This window comes from Solanum verrucosum, unplaced genomic scaffold (assembly GCF_900185275.1).
Source record: "Solanum verrucosum unplaced genomic scaffold, falcon-dt-bn FXZP01000154.1, whole genome shotgun sequence".
Classification (NCBI taxonomy): Eukaryota; Viridiplantae; Streptophyta; class Magnoliopsida; order Solanales; family Solanaceae; genus Solanum; species Solanum verrucosum.
This window is the reverse complement of record NW_026020217.1, coordinates 1,834,929-1,857,788: the sequence shown is the minus strand read 5'-3', so window position 1 is coordinate 1,857,788 and position 22,860 is coordinate 1,834,929. Positions and strand designations below refer to the sequence as shown.

General features: G+C 37.8%; 1 protein-coding gene across 2 annotated transcripts in view; it reads left to right on the top strand.

The window, feature by feature from the left end:
- The window catches only part of LOC125830831 (40S ribosomal protein S9-2), a 396,173-nt gene that overhangs the window by 175,441 nt on the left and 197,872 nt on the right, over positions 1-22,860 (top strand). The window contains exon 1 of one of the 2 annotated variants that reach the window (XM_049510006.1): positions 10,318-10,328. The exons of the other annotated variant lie outside the window; for it this stretch is intronic. The gene's annotated coding sequence lies outside the window, so the exon portion shown is untranslated. Of the gene's footprint in view, positions 1-10,317; positions 10,329-22,860 lie in introns of those variants that run through there. 2 annotated transcript variants of the gene reach the window in all.

Below are 22,860 nucleotides of genomic sequence, written 5' to 3'. Positions count from 1 at the left end.
GATAGGGATGTAGGTGGTTAATATAGTAGGCAAAGTAGTATTAGGTTGGGCGATCAGACATAATTCTAATGATTGGAGATATTTTCTTGGGATTTAGCTTGCATGGGATTGGTGGTATTTAATGGGAGAAGAGTGAAGTCAGCGTTAGTGTATTGTATATCATGCATATAATCCCTAACGTCCATTTGGCTAAAGTCTGGTGTCAAGTGTAGAGAAGATTTATTTAAGTTGTCAATGTGTTGAGTAGAGCAGGTGTCAGAGTGGGTAATTTTGGTTTTACAACTATGCATTTTTTCCTAGAGTAAGACAAGTGTTAATATCCATATTACTAGTAGGGAAAATTTGAGTGGGGTCCATTGTTATTTAAGGGTGAGACGTGGAGGAATGATTGGTTGCCACGTCTGGCATACGTGTCGTTTACTTGATCAACAGAAGCATATGAGTGGTTTTGGAGTGGGTATGTTGCAAAAGGTCGGTGTCACTGTATTGTTGATGATCTATGAAATTGCGTTTCTATCGGTAATAGCTGAAAAAAGGATTTCGAATTTGTTTATATTCTTCTGGATGACAGAAGATTTATAGGTAGGGGTGGGATAAGTTTTGTTAGTTTTTCTAGCATTTTGAGTACTTGTATTAGATGCAATAGTATCAGGAAGTAGGGTAGATGAGGACTTACCAGGCATTGCCATCGAGGCATTATTTGAACTTCCCACAGATGGGTCAGGAAAACTACTACTATCTCGATTGGCCCTCGAGTGGAATTTGGCCTTGGGGAAGGTGATTGTGTGCCATTCCTCCGCGATTGGTGGCATTGGAGGTGTTGCTAATGATGAAGTTTGTTCAGCAGGATTAAATTTGCATTGCATCCTCGAGTGGTCAATTCTACCACAGGATTGACACAATTGGTTGACTCCTTCATACCAAATTTCTTATGTGTGACTACCAACTTGGAGTGTCGATTTCAGGGGTTTTTCTAGTGGTACTTCTACACATAGGCTGACATATCTTCCTCGTATAGTTGTGCTAGTACAAACATCTATATTCAGTAGTTTGCCGATGGCATTACCAATTTTTTCAAAATGATTCCATCATAAAATGGTCATATTGGTGGTAGTTTCTTTATTAGCTATGAAATTTGGAACCCACTTTTGAAAATAGAGGAAGTGATTGTTAATGAACCAAGGGCCACCTTCTAGAACAAAACTAAGTTGGTCCCTATCTGGAAATTTGGCTACATAGTAGTCAGATCCTAAATCAATTAATGGGAATTTGGTAGTTGTTTTCCAGATTACGTTGAGTTTTTATTTGAGTACTTGATGTTATATACTCATGTCGATAAGTTTAATTATAACCGAATATTTCCATGGAGAGTCTATCCTCATTTTGTTTTCTTTGGTAAGGAGGATCTAATCTAGTTACGTTGTCATTGATTGAGTGTCTATATCCATTTGGGGGCTAACAAGTTCGCTTGTCATTTCTACATCAACTAGTTCACTAATGATAGTTTCGTTCAACATGAGTGAATCTTTGAACGTTAATGCAGGGATCGAATATGTATTAGGAGAGATATCTAGGGGATTTGGAGGGATTTCCTTAGTGGGAGTCATGGCTAGATCTTTGGAGTTCATAGTTAGGTTGGAGTGTTTCAACCTTATTTTTACATATTTGGTAATGTTATCTTCTATTATGGATTACCATTAGCGTGTCTTGAAATTTTACTAAAAATATTCAAACTTTAAATCTTTTACTATAATATTTTTTTAAAGAATGGGTGCACAAAAGCTTATAAAACTGAACTACCAAATATTTATCTATATCATTAAAATACTTTATTTTGGTAACTATATCACAAAAATACATTATTTTTGGTAACTATACCACAAAATACTTTATTTTTTGTAAGTATATCACAAAATACTTATTATCGAACTTATAATAAATAAACAAAAAATGTTACTAGTGAGACTATAAATTAGTATTGTAAGGTACTTCAACGAAATGACTAATAACAACATAAAAGTACAATCAAAAGATATTTATAAAAAAAATGACAAGCACATTATTTCACATACAAATAAAAGTGGAAAAAAAGACAAGAATTTTTTATGTTGTTATTTAAAATTAGGAACAAAATTGATATCGAATTTGTGTGAAAAATCATGAATTTCCTTGAGAAATGCTCTCTTAAACCCTTGTTTGCCTATTATCGCCGGAGGGTACCTTGACCAACAATGGTTGGTCACCTCTTTTTGGTGATCAACGAACCACCACCAGCACCCAAATTCATCATAGGTAAATTTTCTTACCCAAAGAAACTAAAAAAATTTCAAACCCTATTCCAGTTAAAGATATTAATTATATTCATGGTAAACCAACATTTTTTTGGGATGAAGATGAATTTAACGTAATGATAATACATAAAATCCACAATTTTCTGCCAAGGGGAAATTGTCATATGAGTGGATTGAACTTGATGAAATTCGCAAAATTATGGCTCTACAACGCAAAATCAAGGTAAATTGCAAGATGTGATTCTTGGGAGATAGACCTACCTTGACTAGGATAACAGTTATGGAGGACTACGTTCACCTTATGTGTAAACCCTTGTATTTTTCTAAAAGCCAAGGACGACTACTATAAGATGAGACCCCTTAAGTGGGAGCCATAGTTCAATCCTAAGGCAGAGACAACACCACCATTGATGTGGATTTCATTTCGGGCTTGTCATCTAATTTCTTTTTTAAAGAATCACTTTTTACAATGACAAAAATAGTAGGTAAATCTCTACATGTTTATATGGCTACCAAAAATCAATCTAGGCCAGATGTGCAAAAGTTATAGTAGAAGTTTATTTATCGAGAGATTTCCCCCCCAAAATATTAATTTGGAAATAAATCTAGTACTAAGAATATTATCTCGACTTGGATCACCATCAAATATGACTACATGTCCAAGTATTGAAAAACATGCAAACTATAAGGGCAAAAATGATTAGAGTGTCTTGTACTTCATCCATATTTGAGGTCTTCGTGAGAAGAGGATAATAAATAAGGGATAATCAACAAGAAGAAGACAATACTGAGAATTTGAGCAGTGGAAAGATTGTTGGTCCTCCAAATAGGATCAATTTTGTCTAGAATAAAATAGTGACAAGGGAGCCTGCAGTAAAGAATATAGGAGTGGGGGGATATTAGAGAAATATATCACAATAGCTTCACACAACTCCAAAGTATCCAAAGCATGACATGAATTATAATGTCTGAAATGTTACTAAGGATAATGTTTTTCACTAAGCCAACATATAAAGGGATCCAACAACGATATGCGTAGGAGAACAACAAAAATATGACTATGTATATGCAAATCAATAACTCTTTTGGTGTATTAGAGACTAATGAGCGGGAAAAAAATGGAATACGGGTCATTGATAAGTAACAAGTATCTTGTAAGCCTTGGATTGAAGCCTCATTTGGAGAACTCAATCAATTCACACAGAAGTAAAGAACTCAAGTCAACAAAAGGGAAAAATCATTCAGGATGTCACAACTAATCATGTAATTATAAAGGTTGAAGACAACAAGAAAAAGAATCCACAATTGAACATGTTTTAGAGATGATCATACAATACTCTCCCTTAGAGAGGATAATGGAGAACCCTAAGGATACAAATTAAGTGAAAACATGAATGCATTAGAAGATAATGAAAAGAAGGGGATGATTATCAGAACAAGCTGACAAGGGACTAAATTTCACTAGTGCGGAAAGATACTGAAACAATACAAACCAATAAACAACACAGGGAAAGACATTACAGAATATAAGTTTGCAACAATAGAAGGGAACACAAACTAAATCCTCATTGATCCTATGACCCTGTATTCTAATAGTAGGGATATGAAAAAGGAGAAGGAACACATGTTGATAATAATGAATTGGAATTTAGGGATAAAGTTTAAGGAGAGGAAAATAGCATGACTGGAGTTGTTAAGAGTAAAATCAACTCTGAAGTGTTTTTTACACCACATGAGAACGGGAAAAGTTAAACAAGAGAAGAGAAGCCCATAGTCAATATCAAGCTAGTAGCAAAGGATCCATGTGATGATTGGTAGATTTACACTCATTTGAGGCCTTTTTATTTCAACAATTAGTGTCCTCAATGCCTAATTATGTCCTATTCTGATGGTATTTTAATGAGTTGCAGCTATGAAGGCTAAAGGACTATGCGAGCATGAATACATGAAAGAAAGGACAAACACATTAAAAGAAGTATCAACTTTATACTGTTGGTCACCCAACCAAAAAGGTGGATCACCCAAGTGGCCTAATCTCGCCAAAGTTACAATGCTCACAATTGAAAATGTTCAAGGTAGGTCGACAAATTGAAAAGCAAAATGGCAACTCGTCCAAGTTGAATGACGAACAATATGACCATCACCAAAAGTGACAGTACTCTGATGTAAAGTGAAGGCTTAAAAGGTGAACAAATGAGGTGATCGACAATCTGCCGAATGTAAAAGACATACTCAATCGAGTTCGCTAACTGAGGTTCAAACAACTGAAGCTTCAAGAAAAAGAAATTCGAGCTAAGAAATAGATGGTGATCTATCGATTGTGTTTGGCAAGCCCGACTAATATCACCGAGTTGGTCATGCAGTGAATTTTGGGCCAAATTTTGGAAAACTATAAATAGCCCAAAGGAGAGAGAAAATAGAGAGTTTTTTTGGATAAGTTTTGAGAGAGAACTTCTAGAGAGAACTTTTTAGAGATTGAGAGCTTTTGTGTGAATTTTTTTTTACCTTGTGAAAACATCTTCAAACTTGGAGTTTTGTAATACATTCTTCAAATTGACAATTGGAATTTGAAATCAAAGTGATGTTGATTATAATTGCTTAATTTCGTTGGTGTTGATTATAATTGCTTAATTTCATCACATCCATGGTTGCTCTCATGATATGTATAATTCCATTACTTTTTGTGATGCGTGGCTAAAACCCCAATTATAGGGGTGCAATTATGGGGCTGGGTGTTGATAAAATGTTGTGGATATTGTGTTTTGATTTGTTTTATTGCGATGAATTCATGGATTTGAACTAATTAGGATGGGGTTAATTAATGGGTTAAGATTGCAAAGTTTAATTCATATTCTCGATCTTCAGTTGACTCGGAAGTGTCACGACCTGAGCCTACACCTCGAAAGTGACACGGCGTACAAGACTTCAAAAAGTCTCATACAAACCTCATAGCATTCATGAACATAGGAGCATAGGAAAATAGTGCAGAATTTAAAACTTTTCTTTACAATCGAAGTCATTTTTCATAAAAGCAAGCGGAAGACTTTCTATACTTTGTCTCAAACCATCTACAACATTTTGAATAAACTTTGGGACTTAGCCCATACAAAAGCTCTAAACATAAAGTAAAAGGCATAAAGGGAAATAATGGGTTCGTCCTCGAAACTATGAGGACTCACCAATTCTTCAACTCCATGCTCCTTAGAAACCTATCTTCCAAGTATATGACATCAAATCTCCAAACCCTATACTTTTGTAGAAAATGAAGAAATATGGGTTAGCACATATAATGTACTAAGTATGATAGCCATGCAAAAACCATGCTTAAAATGGACATTTGATTGAAAATCATGCATTATGTCAATTTTGAGAAAACTTCATGAACGTAAGTATAAGAGGCATAAGATACAACATAATCAACATATAAGACATTTCATCACATTAGAACATAATCAACATATAAGCCATTTCATCACATTAAACCCTTTACATTAAGTAACCCCAAGCTATACTTTGTGCAAAGTATGAATAGCGTCCCATACCACCATCCACACTAAGTACCACATTAAAGACACCAAAAGTGAACTTACCATTCTTCCTTTTCATATTTAGAGAATACTCATACATAATGAACATAAACATTTCATAAGTCATGACAAGGAAAGTAACTCATAATACCATCCACGTAAAGCATACATCTTCACATTTAGCATTTAAGTCAACATTCTTCATTAGCTTCATTAAGAGCACATTCATACATTAGTCATTAAGACATTAGAGAACTCACTATAGTTGTAACGCCCCTCAAAATGAAGTAGGAAGAACTAGAGCTTCACATGTGTTTTGATGGAGTATGGTTGTCCCGAGTCTTGTTTAAAAGAGTTTCATGAGTCAACGTCAAGGCACGTGCTAGACTCTACGTTAAAAAGGTGTTTTTAAATGATGGTTTAAGGAGGAGGCATGTGCCAAGCCAAGGGGATAAGGCTTGCTCAACCTTGTCCAAGCTACTGCCCCATGACCACGGGCCACTTCACGGCCAGTGGTCATGACCACGGCTTGTGAAAGTGGCCGTGAAGGTCAGTTGGTGGTAAAGCTTGTAAGGCCATTTAGCCAAGCCACTGCCTCAAAGTTCACGAGCATCACCACGACCCGTGGTGTTGACCATGGATCGTGGGAGCTTCCGCGAACTTGACATGGCCTTGGAGGGATTGGCAAGAGAGGGAGGATCACTGCCTCAAGGACCACGGGCACCACCACGAGCCGTGGTGCCCCTCACGACCCGTTTAGTTGGGCGTGGTGCCTGACGGGCTGCCTCAAGATAAGGGTTTTTAAGTAATTTCATTTTAATTGTTTATTATATGGGGTTGATTTTAAATGGTTTATATGATAAATATATAAGGTTTTAAGTCTTTTAACAAGTCATTTTACTCTCTTTACCCAAATTATATTCGAAAGTTCTTCTCTCTCAACTCAAGGAAGAATGAGAAGTGGAACCTAGGGTTTTAGATTTCAAGCTTTCTTCATCAATTTTTGTGGGATTCATAAAGTCTAAGGTATTGTGACCCTTGATCCTTGATTATCCTTTCTTTCAAGGAGTCCATTCAAAAGGTTTCAAAAATCTTCAAAGAACAAAAAGCCTAATATCCATTCTAAGCATGGGTTCATTGATAAATTGTTTTCAAAAGCATTATATTGGTGAATTAAAGTAGAATTGATGATTTTATATGAACATCCTTCAAGAATCCATGTTTTCACTAAAACCCTAAATTTGCTATGCAGTGGGTCTATTTCTATAAATTCAAAGTTGATGGAATTATGTGTAAAGTGAATTGTATTGATATCTCTTGTGTTGTTTAATGTGTATTTATGATTAATTTTTGATAATGGATGAATTGAGGGTGGTAAGCCTTATGGGTGAATTATTGATGATGTTGGCTATGTCTTTGGATTATGGTATGAAAGTTTGAACTCTCTTTATGGAATTGATTGTTGTTGGTAGGTTGAACCCACCTTTGGTGGAAGTGTTATATCTTATTCTTGTGTAGTATTATTGGGAATTGAGACCATGAAGGGCAATATATGAGTGTTTTTATATTGTTGTAGTTTTATACATATATGAGGCTATATGTAAAGTCCTATATGAAGCTATATGTAAAGTTTGTGTGAATCTATAATGTGAAGATATTCTAATGGTATTAATGTGATAAGGTATAAAGTGTTATTATGCTAATGTGAAAGCATGTCTCTTTTGAAATGGTGATATGTGGTGGTGATGGACTATGATGAGTTTTCATAAGATGATGTTGTAGATCATATGCTAGACTTGAGTATCTTGTCTTGTGTCATGGAAGCTTGATTATATATATGAATGTTATGTTGGGCTATGACTTAGTAATGGAGCTGTTCCTATAAATGCTAAAAGAGGAATTCTAGGCCAAGACTTGAATTGGTAGACTTAAGCATAGTGCCTTTTTATAAGTCTAGCTATCCTAAGAAAATGTATAACCTTGAATGATGGGCCTTAGGGCGATGTTCCCTTCTTGAGTGAAATGATAGACTTTGAGATGGATGGAGCCGGAACGACATGAGAATCCTTATCTAAGAAAGTCAAATGAGCTATCCATATGAACCTAGATTGGCTATGACTAAGAAATGGGGCCTTTCTTGGGAAAAGGTACTATGAGTTGGTTGAACTAGAAAAGGAACCCTCTCTAGTACATATGTGATTTAATACTCTATGGAAACCAAGGCTAAGCACCGAGTGGATGTGGTTAGGATGGTGGCCTAGTTGAGCATGAGATTAGGCACAATGAACATCCTTGGACATCTCTTAAACCATGTGCCAACATGGGTTGCTTTTAGTTCTACCCTTGGTAAGTAGAACAACCTCCACGGAGTAGGATAGACTCCAGATTCCATACTTTTCTAGTGTGGTCTATGTTGGTTAAGGCCTATTTCCATCATGTGGGATGTGCACTCTAGTATTGGATAGGTTCTACAACGTGTAAGTAGTAGTATGGGATGCTATTTTCACATGGCGCGAGTAGGCTTAAAAGATGCTAAAGTGAGTTCCCTAAGCCTTAGGGCTATTATGTGATGGTCCCCTATATGCTTGTGTGTCTCTTAAATGGTTTTATAAAAAATGTTGACTTAGTATGTTATAATGTAATGATAAAACCCTTGTATATGGTAACTCTTAGGAACACTTAGGTGTATATGAAGAGGTTGTATGGGAGGTCACTTCATTATTCACTTAAGTGTGGCTTAGGGTGACTTGAGATAGAGGCTTATATGGTAATGAAGGAATTACTTTGTTATCTTGTTTAAGTATTGTGCACTTGTATTAATTGAGTTGTAAATGATGTGAATATGGTTTTAATTGTGAATGGTGACTTGAAATGTGGGTTTATGCTTGTGGTTGTAAAGGTTTGTTAAAGAAGGTCTTAAAAGCATACATTTCTTGTAAATGTCCGTTGTGCATGTTTTCTTGCATGGTCATCATACTTAGTACTTATTGTACTAACTCCGTATTTCTCTATTGTTATAAGTGTAGGTGGTGGGAAGTGAGGAGATCTTTTGAGGAAGCTTGGGATATTGACTCTTCTCAAGAAGCTTGGTATGTCATCATATATTCGAGGACATAGCTGTTATCTTTCTAGTATTTCCACTTAGATATTGTATAAGACTTATATTTTCTATTGTTGTAAAGGGTCGTGTCCCTAATATGTTCTATTCGTGTCTAAGATGGTACATGAGACTTAGAAATTCTACTTCTTTACATTTGAAAGATTTTATGAGTATTATGGATTTGTTTTAAAAAGTGTTTTTATTCCTTACGATTTTTATTACCGAATGCGATGAATGAATGCTAAGGCTTGTATAAGACATCCGAGAGGTCAAATACGCATGTAACGGCTAGGGGGTGCTCCCGGATCGTTACAAACTTGGTATCAGAGCATAAGGTTTTGGAAATTATCCCTTAGGATTCAAAGTCTCATATGCCACGTCTAGTAGAGTCTTGGTCATCGGTGTGAGTTGCGACACATCTATGGGCGAGAGGCTATAGGACGGTAGAAGTTTCACTTCTTTCATTATTCTTGACGTCGTGCCTTAGAGTTTGGTCTATAAGTGTCATTTTTCTAATCTGACTCTTTTGTTTATAGGAAATGAATACGAGGGCTAATCGAAGGAGAGCAGAAGAAGGGGTAGTTGATGAGGGAGTTCCTCTCCAAGGTGTGCAAGGTCTTCAAGATGACCAAGTCCCCATAGGCAATGAAGAGAATGAGGTTCTGGTGGCTCCCCCGGCCATGACTAATGAAGAGATTAGGGCGGCTTTTCTAACTCTAGCCCGAGCCATGACGGCTCAAGCTAACCGAGATGTGAGGCCTAGGGTGAATGCTAATGAGAGTACGGCGGCCTCAAGGTTGAGAGACTTCGTGAGGATGAATCCTCCTATCTTTTTGGGCTCTAGAATTGGAGAAAATCCCCAAGGATTCTTGGATGAGATTTACAAAATTGTGGATGCTATGGGAGTATCTTCTAGAGAGAAAGCGGAATTGGCCTCATGCCAATTGCAGGAGGTGGCCCAAATTTGGTACACTCAATGGAAGGCAAATAGGCCAGAGGAAGCGGGTCCTATAGAATGGGAGGATTTTAAGGAAGCATTCTTGGGTAAGTACTTTCCCCTAGAGAAGAGGGAGTGCAAAATTGAGGATTTCATTAATCTTAGGCAAGGTAATATGAGTGTGGAGGAGTATGCTTTGAAGTTCTCTATGTTGTCTAGGTATGCTCCATCTTTGGTGTCTAACCCTAGAGAGGAGATGAGTAGGTTTGTTACCTGTTTATCTGACTTGGTGAAAGAAGAGTGTCGTACGACAATGCTCCATGGTGACATGAACATCTCTTGGCTTGTTGTGTATGCTCAATCTATTGAGGAGTCCAAGATGACTAGGGTGAGGAAAGATTTAAAAAGGAGTAGGTATGAGGATCAAGGACAACCTAGGTTTAAGAAGAGGGCTCCAGATCAAGATTTCTCAAGTGCTCCTAAGGTTAACCATGAAGGAGGTGGTGGTTCTCAAATTGCTAAGCCTACTTGTTCCACTTGTGGAAAGAAGCATTTTGGGAAGTGTCTATCCGGCACTAGTGGTTGCTATGGTTGTGGGAAAAATGATCACAAGGTGAGAGATTGTCCTTATAATGTGTCTAAAGGAAGGAATGCTAGGCAAACTCCTTATAGTGGTCCTAGTGTTGATGGTCAAGCAAGGAATCGTTTCTATGCTTTCCAAGCTAACAAGGAAGCAAATCCGGATGAAGGTGCCGGTAAGTCATAGTTTCTAGTTTTGTGTTGGAATCCTTTTGTGTTGGTTTAGATGGGTTTCTCCTAAGTGGGGGATGGTATGTTGAAGGATGAGTTGAGGTGAGTTTGAATATTCTTGTCTCTTTATTCTATTCCTAATAAAGCTTGAGTTATAGAATTCTAGAAGCATGATGCATGGTTTTTGGAGTCTTGTGTGGAAAAGAATGAGTTTCTATATTCTCCTTATAATGATGCATGCTTTAAATTGAGTTCTTGATTTAAATAAGAAAATGAGGTTCATGATTGTTGTTCTCCGTATATGCATAAAATGGTGAGTTGCTAAAAGTTGTTAGAGTTGATTAGTTGAGCATGCTTAAGTGTATTCTTGATGTGGCATGATTGTGTTTTAATGAGATAATTACATATTGTGTTCTTTGATGTTGTTATGAGCGTGAAGCACTATGGAGAAGGGAGTTCCTCCAAACAAAGGAGAAATGGAAAAAGGTTTGAGGCAGGTTGAGTTGTAGGTGTGATTCCTACTTCCATAAAATTTGAATGAAGTGGTGTTGTAATGGCTTGTTATGTGGAGTTGATGTTTCCTTCTTGATGAGTGCTTTCATATTGATATTGTATGATTGTTGTGGGTTGCTAGTCTTGAGTCATTACCCTTAATGTTTTAAAGTGTCATTCGAGGACGAATGTTCCCAAATAGGGGATATTGTAACGCCCCTCAAAATGAAGTAGGAAGAACTAGAGCTTCACATGTGTTTTGATGGAGTATGGTTGTCCCGAGTCTTGTTTAAAAGAGTTTCGTGAGTCAACGTCAAGGTACGTGCTAGACTCTACGTTAAAAAGATGTTTTTAAATGATGGTTTAAGGAGGAGGCATGTGCCAAGCCAAGGGGATAAGGCTTGCTCAACCTTGTCCAAGCTACTGCCCCATGATCACGGACGACTTCACGGCCAGTGGTCATGACCATGGCTCGTGAAAGTGGCCGTGAAGGTCACTTGGTGGCAAAGCTTGCAAGACCATTTAGCCAAGCCACTGCCTCCAAGTTCACGAGCATCACCACGACCCGTGGTGTTGACCACGGATCGTGGGAGCTTCCGTGAACTTGACATGGCCTTGGAGGGATTGGCAAGTGAGGGAGGCTCACTGCCTCAAGGACCACGGGCACCACCACGAGCCGTGGTGCCCCTCACGACCCGTTTAGTTGGGCGTGGTCCCTGACGGGCTGCCTCAAGAGAAGGGTTTTTAAGTAATTTCGTTTTAATTGTTTATTATGTGGGGTTGATTTTAAATGGCTTATATGATAAATATATAAGGTTTTAAGTCTTTTAACAAGTCATTTTACTCTCTTTTCCCAAATTATATTCCAAAGTTCTTCTCTCTCAACTCAAGGAAGAAGGAGAAGTGGAACCTAGGGTTTTAGATTTCAAGCTTTCTTCATCAAATTTTCGTGGGATTCATCAAGTCTAAGGTATTGTGACCCTTGATCATTGATTATCCTTTCTTTCAAGGAGTCCATTCAAAAGGGTTTCAAAAGTCTTCAAAGAACAAAAATCCTAATTTTTATTCTAAGCATGGGTTCATTGATAAATTGTTTTCAAAAGCATTATATTGGTGAATTAAAGTAGCATTGATGATTTTATATGAACTTCCTTCAAGAATCCATGTTTTCACTAAAACCCTAAATTTGCTATAAAGTTGGTATGTTTCTATAAATTCAAAGTTGATGGAATTATGTGTAACGTGAATTGTATTGATATCTCTTGTGTTGTTTAATGTTTATTTATGATTAATTGTTGATAATGGATGAATTAAGGGTGGTAAGCCCTATGGGTAAAGTATTGATGATGTTGGCAATGGCTTTGGATTATGGTATGAAAGCTTGAACTCTCTTTATGGAATTGATTGTTGTTGGTAGGTTGAACCCACCTTTGGTGGAAGTGTTATATCTTATTCTTATGTGGTATTATTGGGAATTGAGGCCATGATGGGCAATATATGAGTGTTATTATATTGTTGTATTTTTATACTTATATGAGGCTATATGTAAAGTCCTATATGAAGCTATATGTAAAGTTTGTGTGAAGCTATAATGTGAAGATATTCTAATGGTATTAATGTGATAAGTTATAAAGTGTTATTATGCTAATGTGAAAGCATGTCTCTTTTGAAATGGTGATATGTGGTGATGATGGACTATGATGAGTTTTCATAAGATGATGTTGTAGATCATATGCTAGACTTGAATATCTTGTCTTGTGTCATGGAAGGTTGATTATATATATGAATGTTTGGTTGGGCTATGACTTAGTAATGGAGCTCTTCCTATAAATGCTAAAAGAGGAATTCTAGGCCAAGACTTGAATTGGTAGACTTAAGCATAGTGCCTTTTTATGAGTTCTAGCTTTCCTAAGAAAATGTATAACCTTGAAGGATGGGCCTTAGGGCGATGTTCCCTTCTTGAGTGAAATGATAGACTTAAAGATGGATGGAGCCGGAACGACATGAGAATCCTTATCTAAGAAAGTCAAATGGGCTATCCTTATGAACCTAGATTGGCTATGACTAAGAAATGGGGCCTTTCTTGGGAAGAGGTACTATGAGTTGGTTGAACTAGAAAAGGAACCCTCTCTAGTACATATGTGATTGAATACTCTATGGAAACCAAGGCTAAGCACCGAGTGGGTGTGGTTAGGATAGTGGCCTATTTCCATCATGTGGGATGTGCACTCTAGTATTGGATAGGTTCTACGTGTAAGTAGTAGTATGGGATGCTATTTACACATGGCACGAGTAGGCTTAAAAGATGCTAAAGTGAGTTCCCTAAGCCTTAGGGCTATTATGTGATGGTTCCCTATATGCTTGTGTGTCTCTTAAATGGTTTTATAAAAAATGTTGACTTAGTATGTTATAATGTAATGATGAAACCCTTGTCTATGGTAACTCTTAGGAACACTTAGGTGTATATGAAGAGGTTGTATGGGAGGTCACTTCATTATTCACTTAAGTGTGGCTTAGGGTGACTTGAGATAGAGGCTTAAATGGTAATGAAGGAATTACTTTGTTATCTTGTTTAAGTATTGTGCACTTGTATTAATTGAGTTATAAATGATGTGAATATGGTCTTAATTGTGAATGGTGACTTGAAATGTGGGTTTATGCTTGTGGTTGTAAAGGTTTGTTAAAGAAGGTCTTAAAAGCATACATTTCTTGTAAATGTCCTTTGTGCATGTTTTCTTGCATGGTCATCATACTTAGTACTTATTGTACTAACTCCATATTTCTCTATTGTTATAAGTGTAGGTGGTGGGAAGTGAGGAGATCTTTTGAGGAAGCTTGGGATATTGACTCTTCTCAAGAAGCTTGGTATGTCCTCATATATTCAAGGACATAATTGTTATCTTTCTAGTATTTCCACTTAGACATTGTGTAAGATTTATATTTTCTATTGTTGTAAAGGGCCGTGTCCCTAAGATGTTCTATTTGTGTCTAAGATGGTACATGAGACTTAGAAATTCTACTTCTTTACATTTGAAAGATTTTATGAGTATTATGGATTTGTTTTAAAAAGTGTTTTATTCCTTACGGTTTTTATTACCGAATGCGATGAATGAATGCTAAGGCTTGTATAAGACCTCTGAGAGGTCAAATATGCATGTAACGGCTAGGGGGTGCCCCCGGGTCGTTACAATAGCCCCCTCAAAGCCTACTCGTGCAATGCATGAATGACATTCCATACTACCACCCACACTTCATAGAACTTCTCAAGTAACCATAGTGCACATCTCACATGATGGGAATAGGCATTAACCGACATAGACCATGAGAGCTAAATCATGGAATCCGATGTACTATCCCATATCGTAAGGGTTGGCCTACTTGCCTAAGGTAGGACCGATAACATTTTAGCTTAAGTGGATCCACTAGCTATCCTATGTGGGCACATAGTTATGGGAGAGGAAAATGTTCATTGGAACCCTAACCTAACATTGGGGTAGTTTCCATCTTACCATATCCACTCGGTGCTTACCTTTCATTCACATTAACATTATTGTACTTGAGAGGAATGTCATTGGCCTATCGACCCAAGTTACATTATTGCGCATGAAAGGAACACCATAAGCCTATCGATTCATGGTACATTATTAAGATAGCTCATTGAATCCTCATGAAAGTAATTCCATAAGCCTATCGATTCATGGTTCATCATTACATTAGTATACACATGAAAGGAATGCCATAACCCTATCGATTCATGGTACATTGACTCATTAGGAATAGAATTCCATAAGCCTATCAATTCAAGAGTCATCATTACATTAGTTCATTTATGAAAGGAATGCCATAGGCCTATCATTCATATTCATTAAGTCGAGACACATTCATTAGTCATTTATGAAAGGAATACCATAGGCCTATCGATTCATATTCATTAAGTCAAGACGCACTCATTACACAAGAAGAGGATGCCTAAGCCTACCAATTCAAGATACAACATTCAAGGTCACATTCATCAATACAAGAAAAGGATGCCTTAATGCCTTAAGCCTATCAATTCAAGATACATCAATCCACATTACTTTCATTTATACAAGAAGATGATGCCTAAGCCTACCAATTCAAGATACAACATTACATTGAAGAAAACCTTCACATTCTATCATCATCATTCATGAGTGTTAATTGAGGATATGCTTTCAACAATAACACAATTACAATCTAAACATAATCATAATACATTCATTGTAACCACATACATATAATTCATATCATAATCTTACACAAATCCTTCATAAAATCTCCCTCAAAGGCTATGAATCAATCGCAAACCAAACATCTAGAATATTAAATTAGATAAGGGAATTGACATGATTCAATAACTAATTCAATATAAACATAAACAATTCAACATACATTCATGATCAATCAACCCAATTCACATTCCAAATTTAGGATTTTGGGGGAAACATGGGTTCATAGGAGAAATCATCATAATTCACCATTAATTCAACAATTCCATCATAAATCATCATATATGAACTTTTGACAATGTTTTGGAATTGAACCCGTGCATAGATTGAAAACCCTAGGTTTTTGGGGGATTTTGAAAACTTGAAATCATCTTTGAAGGGGCACCTTGAATGAAACTTAATCAAGGATGAAGACTACCATACATTTTATGGAAGAACTCCACGAAACTTGAGTGAGAATGGTGGGATCTTGAGCTTCAAAGCTTGACTCCTTCTTCTCCAATGGTGGTTTCTAGAGAGAATTTTTGGAGAGGGTGGGAGGTTTCTATTTTTTGTTTTGAAATAATGAATTCTAAAAGAGGGTTTAATACTTTTAAAAGCCTTAAAATACTTTAATAAGTCAATAATAACTATCCCCCAACTTAAATAACCTTAAAATGAATTTACCATTTAACCCTCCCCTAGGCCGAGACTTGACAGCAACCCAGGTGCAAACCACGAACCCCCACCCACGGACCGTGGGTGGGTCTATGGGCCATCCTGTCTTCTTGTGGTTTGGTTCTGCTGCATCACTTTTGGAACCTTGACCCACGGAGGCAATCCACGAGGTGTGGATGGACCTACAGGGCGTAGGTCCCATCTGTGAGTCCTTCACAAATTGACAGGTTTTTGGTTTCTTGTGGTCTTCGAGGGTTAGGATTTAGGGTCCTCCTCAAGGAACCCCTTGGTTGTTCCTTGGGGAGTCTTACCTTGACATTTAACTTCTAAACCCCTCAACCTAAGCTCGGGACATCATTTAACAACTCAAAACCTCATGTCAAACTCAAAACAAAACTCGTTAGGCTCTAGTTTCACCTACTAGTTTTTCGGGTCGTTACAGGAAGAGATTGATTGAAGTGAGTAATTAGTTTGATACATACAATTTAGGTTTTATGTTTATGATTTTCTCAAAAGAGAGATTATGGGTCGGATCTAATTTCCCAAATCTGCTCGAAAGAGAGATCCCGTAAGGTTGTGGCCGGGTTGATTTTTTATTCACATAGATGGGACCGAAAGGATATTCTATGAAATGGTGTTATGAGATCAAAAGGAGATTAGTGTAATTGAATATTACCCAGCCTATCCATGAGTATTTAGCATAATTGAGCAACAAAATTACCCCTATATTACATCAATACCATCCCCTCACCCCTAGATATTCTCTTAATTGCTTGATTCCTTAATTTCTAGTTTAGTTGTGATACTTGAAACTTCAAAATTTTAGTAAATTTGGTGAGATCATCAACCCTCTTGTTCTAATATACTACAATGCATAGGTGCACATATTTAATTTCCTAATTGAATTCTTATCATTAGATCATTCCTTGTGGAATTTGACCCTGGCTCTTTGTTGAGTATTTTTATTGACAATAACCTCTTACTCTTTTAATAGTTTTAATAGTAATTTGAGTGTTATAAAAAATTGTGCCACTGCCGGGGAGTGGTAGCTAAGAATTCAATTGGTGAAATTATATTGTGAACTTATCATATTGTAGTAGATTATTTCTTGGTGTTGTGGTTTTGCTGATTTGCAGGTATAAAATATGAGTGACCATGGTAGTGAAAACTATAGTCATTATGGGAAAAATGACAATATGAATGACTTGAATGACATGCACTTAAATGTCATTGAAACTACAAGATCCATCCGGTTACCTCCTACAACATGGAGAGCAATGTTCCATGTAACCGAAACAATGCTACAACTACTCCAAATGAAAGGAATATTTGGTGGTTGAGCTCATGAGTATCCTCATGAACACCTTCAAAACTTTGTGGATATTTGTTGGCCATTTTCTTTCAAAAACATCTCACAAGAATCTATTCAGCTGAGATTGTTCCCATTCTCCTTAACGAGGGAAGCTACTAGATGGTTAGTTGAGTTGTCGAATAATTCTATCACTTTGCGGGATGAGTTGATTGAATCTTTCTTAGAGAGATTATTTCCTCCCTAAAAAAAGTCAAGCGTAGGAACAACATCTAGAAGTTTGAAAGAGTGAAGGTGAACCTCTTAACGAGAAACGGTTGTGGTTTTAAAAATTGTTACTACAATGTCCAACACATAGTGTTCAGGACATTTTTTTGTTGCAATACTTCTATTGTAGCATTGATTCAGTCAAAAAGGGATTGGCTGATCAACTTATTTAAGGTGGGTTGATGCCACAACTGTATGAGGTAGCAATGTTGTTTCTAGATGATATGACAAAAGTTAACCGAGCATGGATAGAGAGGATCAGGTGTGTTCTCCAATAATGGAACATGAGTAAGGAACAAATTGAGAAGAACCAGAGTGTGATGAAAATATGTCCAAAATGATGACCCAACTCGGTTTGTTATCCATGCATGTCATGGGAGGTGGATTGAAAGTGTTGCATACGATTGGAACAAGCAGTGGGCAATGTCCCAAAGATGCCAAGTTGTAGAAGTTGTACAACGAAGAGGTGAATTACAAGGGAAATCAATTAGGAGGTTCTCACCCAAACTACCAAAGATGAAGCGTGAATCAAGGTTGGAACAAGGAGCGAGATAATGGTTGGAAAGATTGGAGAGAACAAAAGGCTGAAAAGATGGATACATTCCTCAACATGATCGTTCCAAGAGAACAAGTTGGATTGGAGGGAAACTGAACCGATGAAATGCTAACAAAGGATCTTCAACAATGTTGAAGGATTTGACAAGGTGTTGAAGGATTCCACTTTGACTCAAATGGTTACATCCCACTTTGTCTCAATCAAATAACTGGAAACTCAAATGTGTCAGATCTCCACTTATCTAAACCCAAGGCAAAAAGAAACATTGTTGAGTGACACCATTCCAAACTCCAAGAATGATTTTTGGTGAATGAGAAATGTGTCATGCTATTACGTTCAACAAGGCGCTTCTTGGGAAGCAACCCAAGTTTATTTTATTACTTTTAATAACATGCATTGTGAGTACAAGTTTAAAAGAAGACAAAAGATAAATAAGGTAATGTTGGTGATGGAAGGACCATATTAGCGATCCATCAAACTCATTGTGAATACATCTTTATGTTCACCTTCTGGGCTAAAAAAATGGGAAAATGGTACTATCAACTTTGGCGATCAAGGATCCAATTGGTGATCCGCCGAAGTGCACTAAGCGGACTCCATCGAGTCTGCCGAATTGATCTTTAGGTTTGGTATTTGTTCAGGCCTAATCAGTGAGCTTAAGCTCCTTTAGCGGTTCAGTGAATGAATTCACTGACATTAGTCGCAGTCCGTTGAGTGTGCTTGAGATAAATAGGCCAAAAGTCTTTTCAAGTTCTAAAAGCAAACCCTTCATCTTTTTGAGTTCCTCTTCTTCCTAAACTCTCCATACCTTTTACTACTTGTGTGACCTCATTTGCGTGATTTCACTTGCTTAGAGTGTATTAGAGTGCTTGCTTCTGGATCCTAGACCCATCTCCCTCGATTTTGTGCCTAGTTATCATCTCTAAGGTTGGTTTTCAAGTACTATACTACTATTTGTGCTAAAACTTGATGCTTTGATGTGGGCTTTGTATTGGTTTAGATATATTTCTACCTAATTTGTGTGGATAATGCTAAATTCATCATACTGAACAGTGCCCATGAGTTAGGATAGTTGATTTTGTGCGTGAAATTGCTAAAATTGATTATGAAGGTCAAAAGTTGAAATTGAGTCCTTAAATGTATTGGTGTTGCTTGAATTGAATATGGATGAAGTCTGATTAGCCCAGTGTTACCTCTAAGGCTTGTATTTTCCCAATGATAGATAGAGTGAAGACTTTCTTAAGGGTAAATCGTCAATTTAGGCAATGCTTTGTGAAATTTAGGGGAAATATGAGTACCCGTGGGTAGAGTAGCATGTGGGTAACGTGTAAAACTGATTGGATATTGGATATTGTTTCATATTAGTGTTTGAACGTATGAAAAATAGGCATTAGGCTAAAATTACATGTTTGGCGGGTTGTCTTAGCTCGCCAAGGTGATTAGGCGTATCGCCGAGTAAGCCTCAAATTGCCTTTTGTGCTTGAATTTGTGACATAGGTAATGTCTCATTCAGCGGTCTTGTCTTATATTGTTCAAACCAACTCGGTGTATCATCAAGTGGGAGTGGACATCGCCTTTTGTGCTTGTTCCTTTTAGTTTTGCATTGTCTCTTTCGGCAGACTTGTCTTAGCTTGTCGAAATCGACTGGTTGGATCACCGAGTTAGAGTTGAAATCACTTTTTAAGCCTGAGTAAAATTTATTTTTTTACTATCAACTTCGGTGAGCTCACATGAGCTCGCCTAAACTATTAGGTGAGTCGCCTCCCAGTTGGCGAGCCTCAGAACTAGTTTTGAATTGTGTTTATTTTGAGTTTGATTTCAACTAATCTTCACCCGATCTTCGTTTTGAATTGTTGTGCCTTGCAGGATATGGATAGAACAAAAGCAAAGAGAGTTGTATCCTCCGAATCCGAGCCCGAGAGAGTGTCTCCTCCTCCTTCCCCTTTGAAAAAGAATAAGGAGATTTCTATCAACGAGACATCTGAGGTTCCCCAACAATAATAAACTACTCTGCGTTCTTCTATGCGTATGAGTGAGCAGCCAAAGAAAGTGATTGTTAGAAATATAATTGACATTTGGTCCAAGTTGTTACAAACTCCTCAAGCTCAGTAACATGCCTCTCGTGTTCTCCCAATTATTGCTCCGAGGAGAGATGACTATGATAGGGTGATGAGTGAATACCTAACAATATAGGATATGGTCAAGTTTCATGGGTTCGAAGAGTTCACAAAAGGCCGACCTCCTTATGTCTCTACCTGGGTACAGGAGTTCTATGTGGCCTATACTGAGGCCTTACCCAAGAAGAGAAAGGCAACAGTTTGGAAACCATTGGAGAGGTCAAGTTTCATGGCAAAATGGTACCATTCCATGCAGGCAAAATAAATTAGATATTGGGCACAAAAGGTGACAGTAATGGGTATTACAAGATCTGGATAAACCAAGGCCTAGAGGCATTGAAGGGGTTGCTGGAACCTCTCATTTCTGATATCTCCCCTCCATGGATAGCTGATGGAGCACAAATAGAAAAGAAAGATATGAACATCACCTCAAGATATTGGTTCGGGTTCATCAATATCAATATCATGCCATCCCAAAATGAGTCTATTCTATGGATTTCGAAGGCCGTCTTGGTTGAAAGCAACATCAATCGGACTGAGATCACTACAACTGGATCATTATTGAGGAGATATTGATGCCAACTCTTCAGGAGAAAATCGTTTTCCCTTTCCCATTCTTGATCACACAACTCTGAGAGGCTGTGGGAGTCCCTTTTTGGGAGAGGACTGATGTGTAGATCACCCCTGTGTCATCCAGCGACATTCGTAGGATTGAGGTGGACTACTTGAGAGATGATGCAGCTCGGAGGAAGCCGCCACCACCAGACACTACGTCCATGATTGATCCCGCTACTCTTGAGGCTGGTGCCACTCAGTTCGCTCCTTTTGTGGAGCCATTAGGTACATCCCATCCTTTTTTGTGCCATCTAGTTCTAGATTTACTACTCATATCCCTATTTCTTGATCTCCCTTGACCCACACCATGATATACCAAATGGGCAACTTTTCCCGATCAACGGATGTGAGAGCGGCTAGGGTAGAGAGTGAGATTCTCGAGTTGATTGACATGGCTATTGAGAATGCAATACTCCTTGTTAGAGGCCATATGGTACAATTTCAAAATACTTTGGCATTGTATGATTGAGATTAAATAACCTCACGGCTAAGATGGAGGCTAGAGAGAAGGTTGACGATAGCTTAGATGAGTTGCATATTATGAGGGGTGAAATTATTGTTCTTTGGGTGATGTGGACCAACTGAGGTCTAATGACATTTCCATGCTTTGAGGTGATGTTCCCTTACCTGATATGCCTGAGTATGTGCCTGCCCCTGTGCCGAGAGCTGAGGTGCCTAGTAGTGAGGTTGAGTAGCCTGGTGGTGTGAGTGATGTTGTTGATAGGGAGAGAGAGTGTGTAGGATAAGGATGTATTGAGTCAGTTGAGGAAATGGATGATGAGGAGTTTTTGAGGAAAGATGAGCGGCAGACAGTTGTGACTTTGACGGATCTACAAGTTATCGAAGAGACAATGGTGTTGGCTACGATGGAGAGATCTTGTGTGGAGACCTCCACATAGGCACTAGTGAGGTCTCTTCAGAGCTGATGCCATCAGTTGGTGCAAATTAATTTGATCTTCATGCTCGTGGGTCCTGGGTCACATTTGTGGATACCGAGGGAGTTGTTCACCGTATTCATGGGTCAGGACGTGCTGATGAAGGATTAAGTCACCTGTCTTCGCGTTTGCGGGGACTCAACCACGTTCACATGACCTAGCTTCGCTTTCCTTCACGTTCATAGGCTTTTTGCCGCGTTCACAAAGGGAAAAAAATCTTGTGCTCCGTGATCGCGAGCCCTCTGGGCTGCGTGCATGAAGAACATTTCCATCTGGTCTTCTACTTAAAGACCAGACGTGATATCAACTTAGAGTATAACCTTGGAAAGGCGATTCCTCTCTCATTTGGCTCGAAATTGATTGATTTGAAGTCTTGTATGTCTAGAATTGTTGAGGCTATACTGTGGAGTGATCAGAAGTCATTTTTGAACCTTCATTTGAGGTAAAATTGCATTATTGTTGGCTGCCTTATCTTTTTTGTTGCTTTTAAATTGTGAATTTTTGCATGTGTTGCTTGTTCGCTGTTTCGAGACCTAAATTGTCTTCCGTTTTAAAACACAATATGGTGAAATGTTTAGAAACCTTTAACGAAGTCAATTTTGGAAATTTAGGTGCAGGTCCCATAATTCGTAATTGACTTTGAAATTAGTCTGTTTTTGTTTTATGTACTTTTGGTGTTGAAATGACTATATTAACATTGTGATCCTACTTTTGACAGCGTGACAACATTGGAGGTCGTATGGAAAAGAATAGTTTCAGCTTCGTGATTCAAGAGCACACGCGGTCGGCCTAAAGGTACGCTACAACTTTCTCTCTATTAGATTGAACTTGGATGCGTGAATACATGTTGATTGAAATGAATTCGGGGAGGGTACCTGGTTGTTCTTATTGCATTGCCTAGAAACCGTGTTTTAGGATTATCGGTTCCATTTCAGGTGTAGTACCATGCTAGTCTGGGATTGTGTGTTATTTCATGTTGTTATAATGTGATTGTTTGTTGTTGTATTGGTATATATTGGAGCATGTTTGGCCTTAGTCTAGGATTAGACTAGTGTTT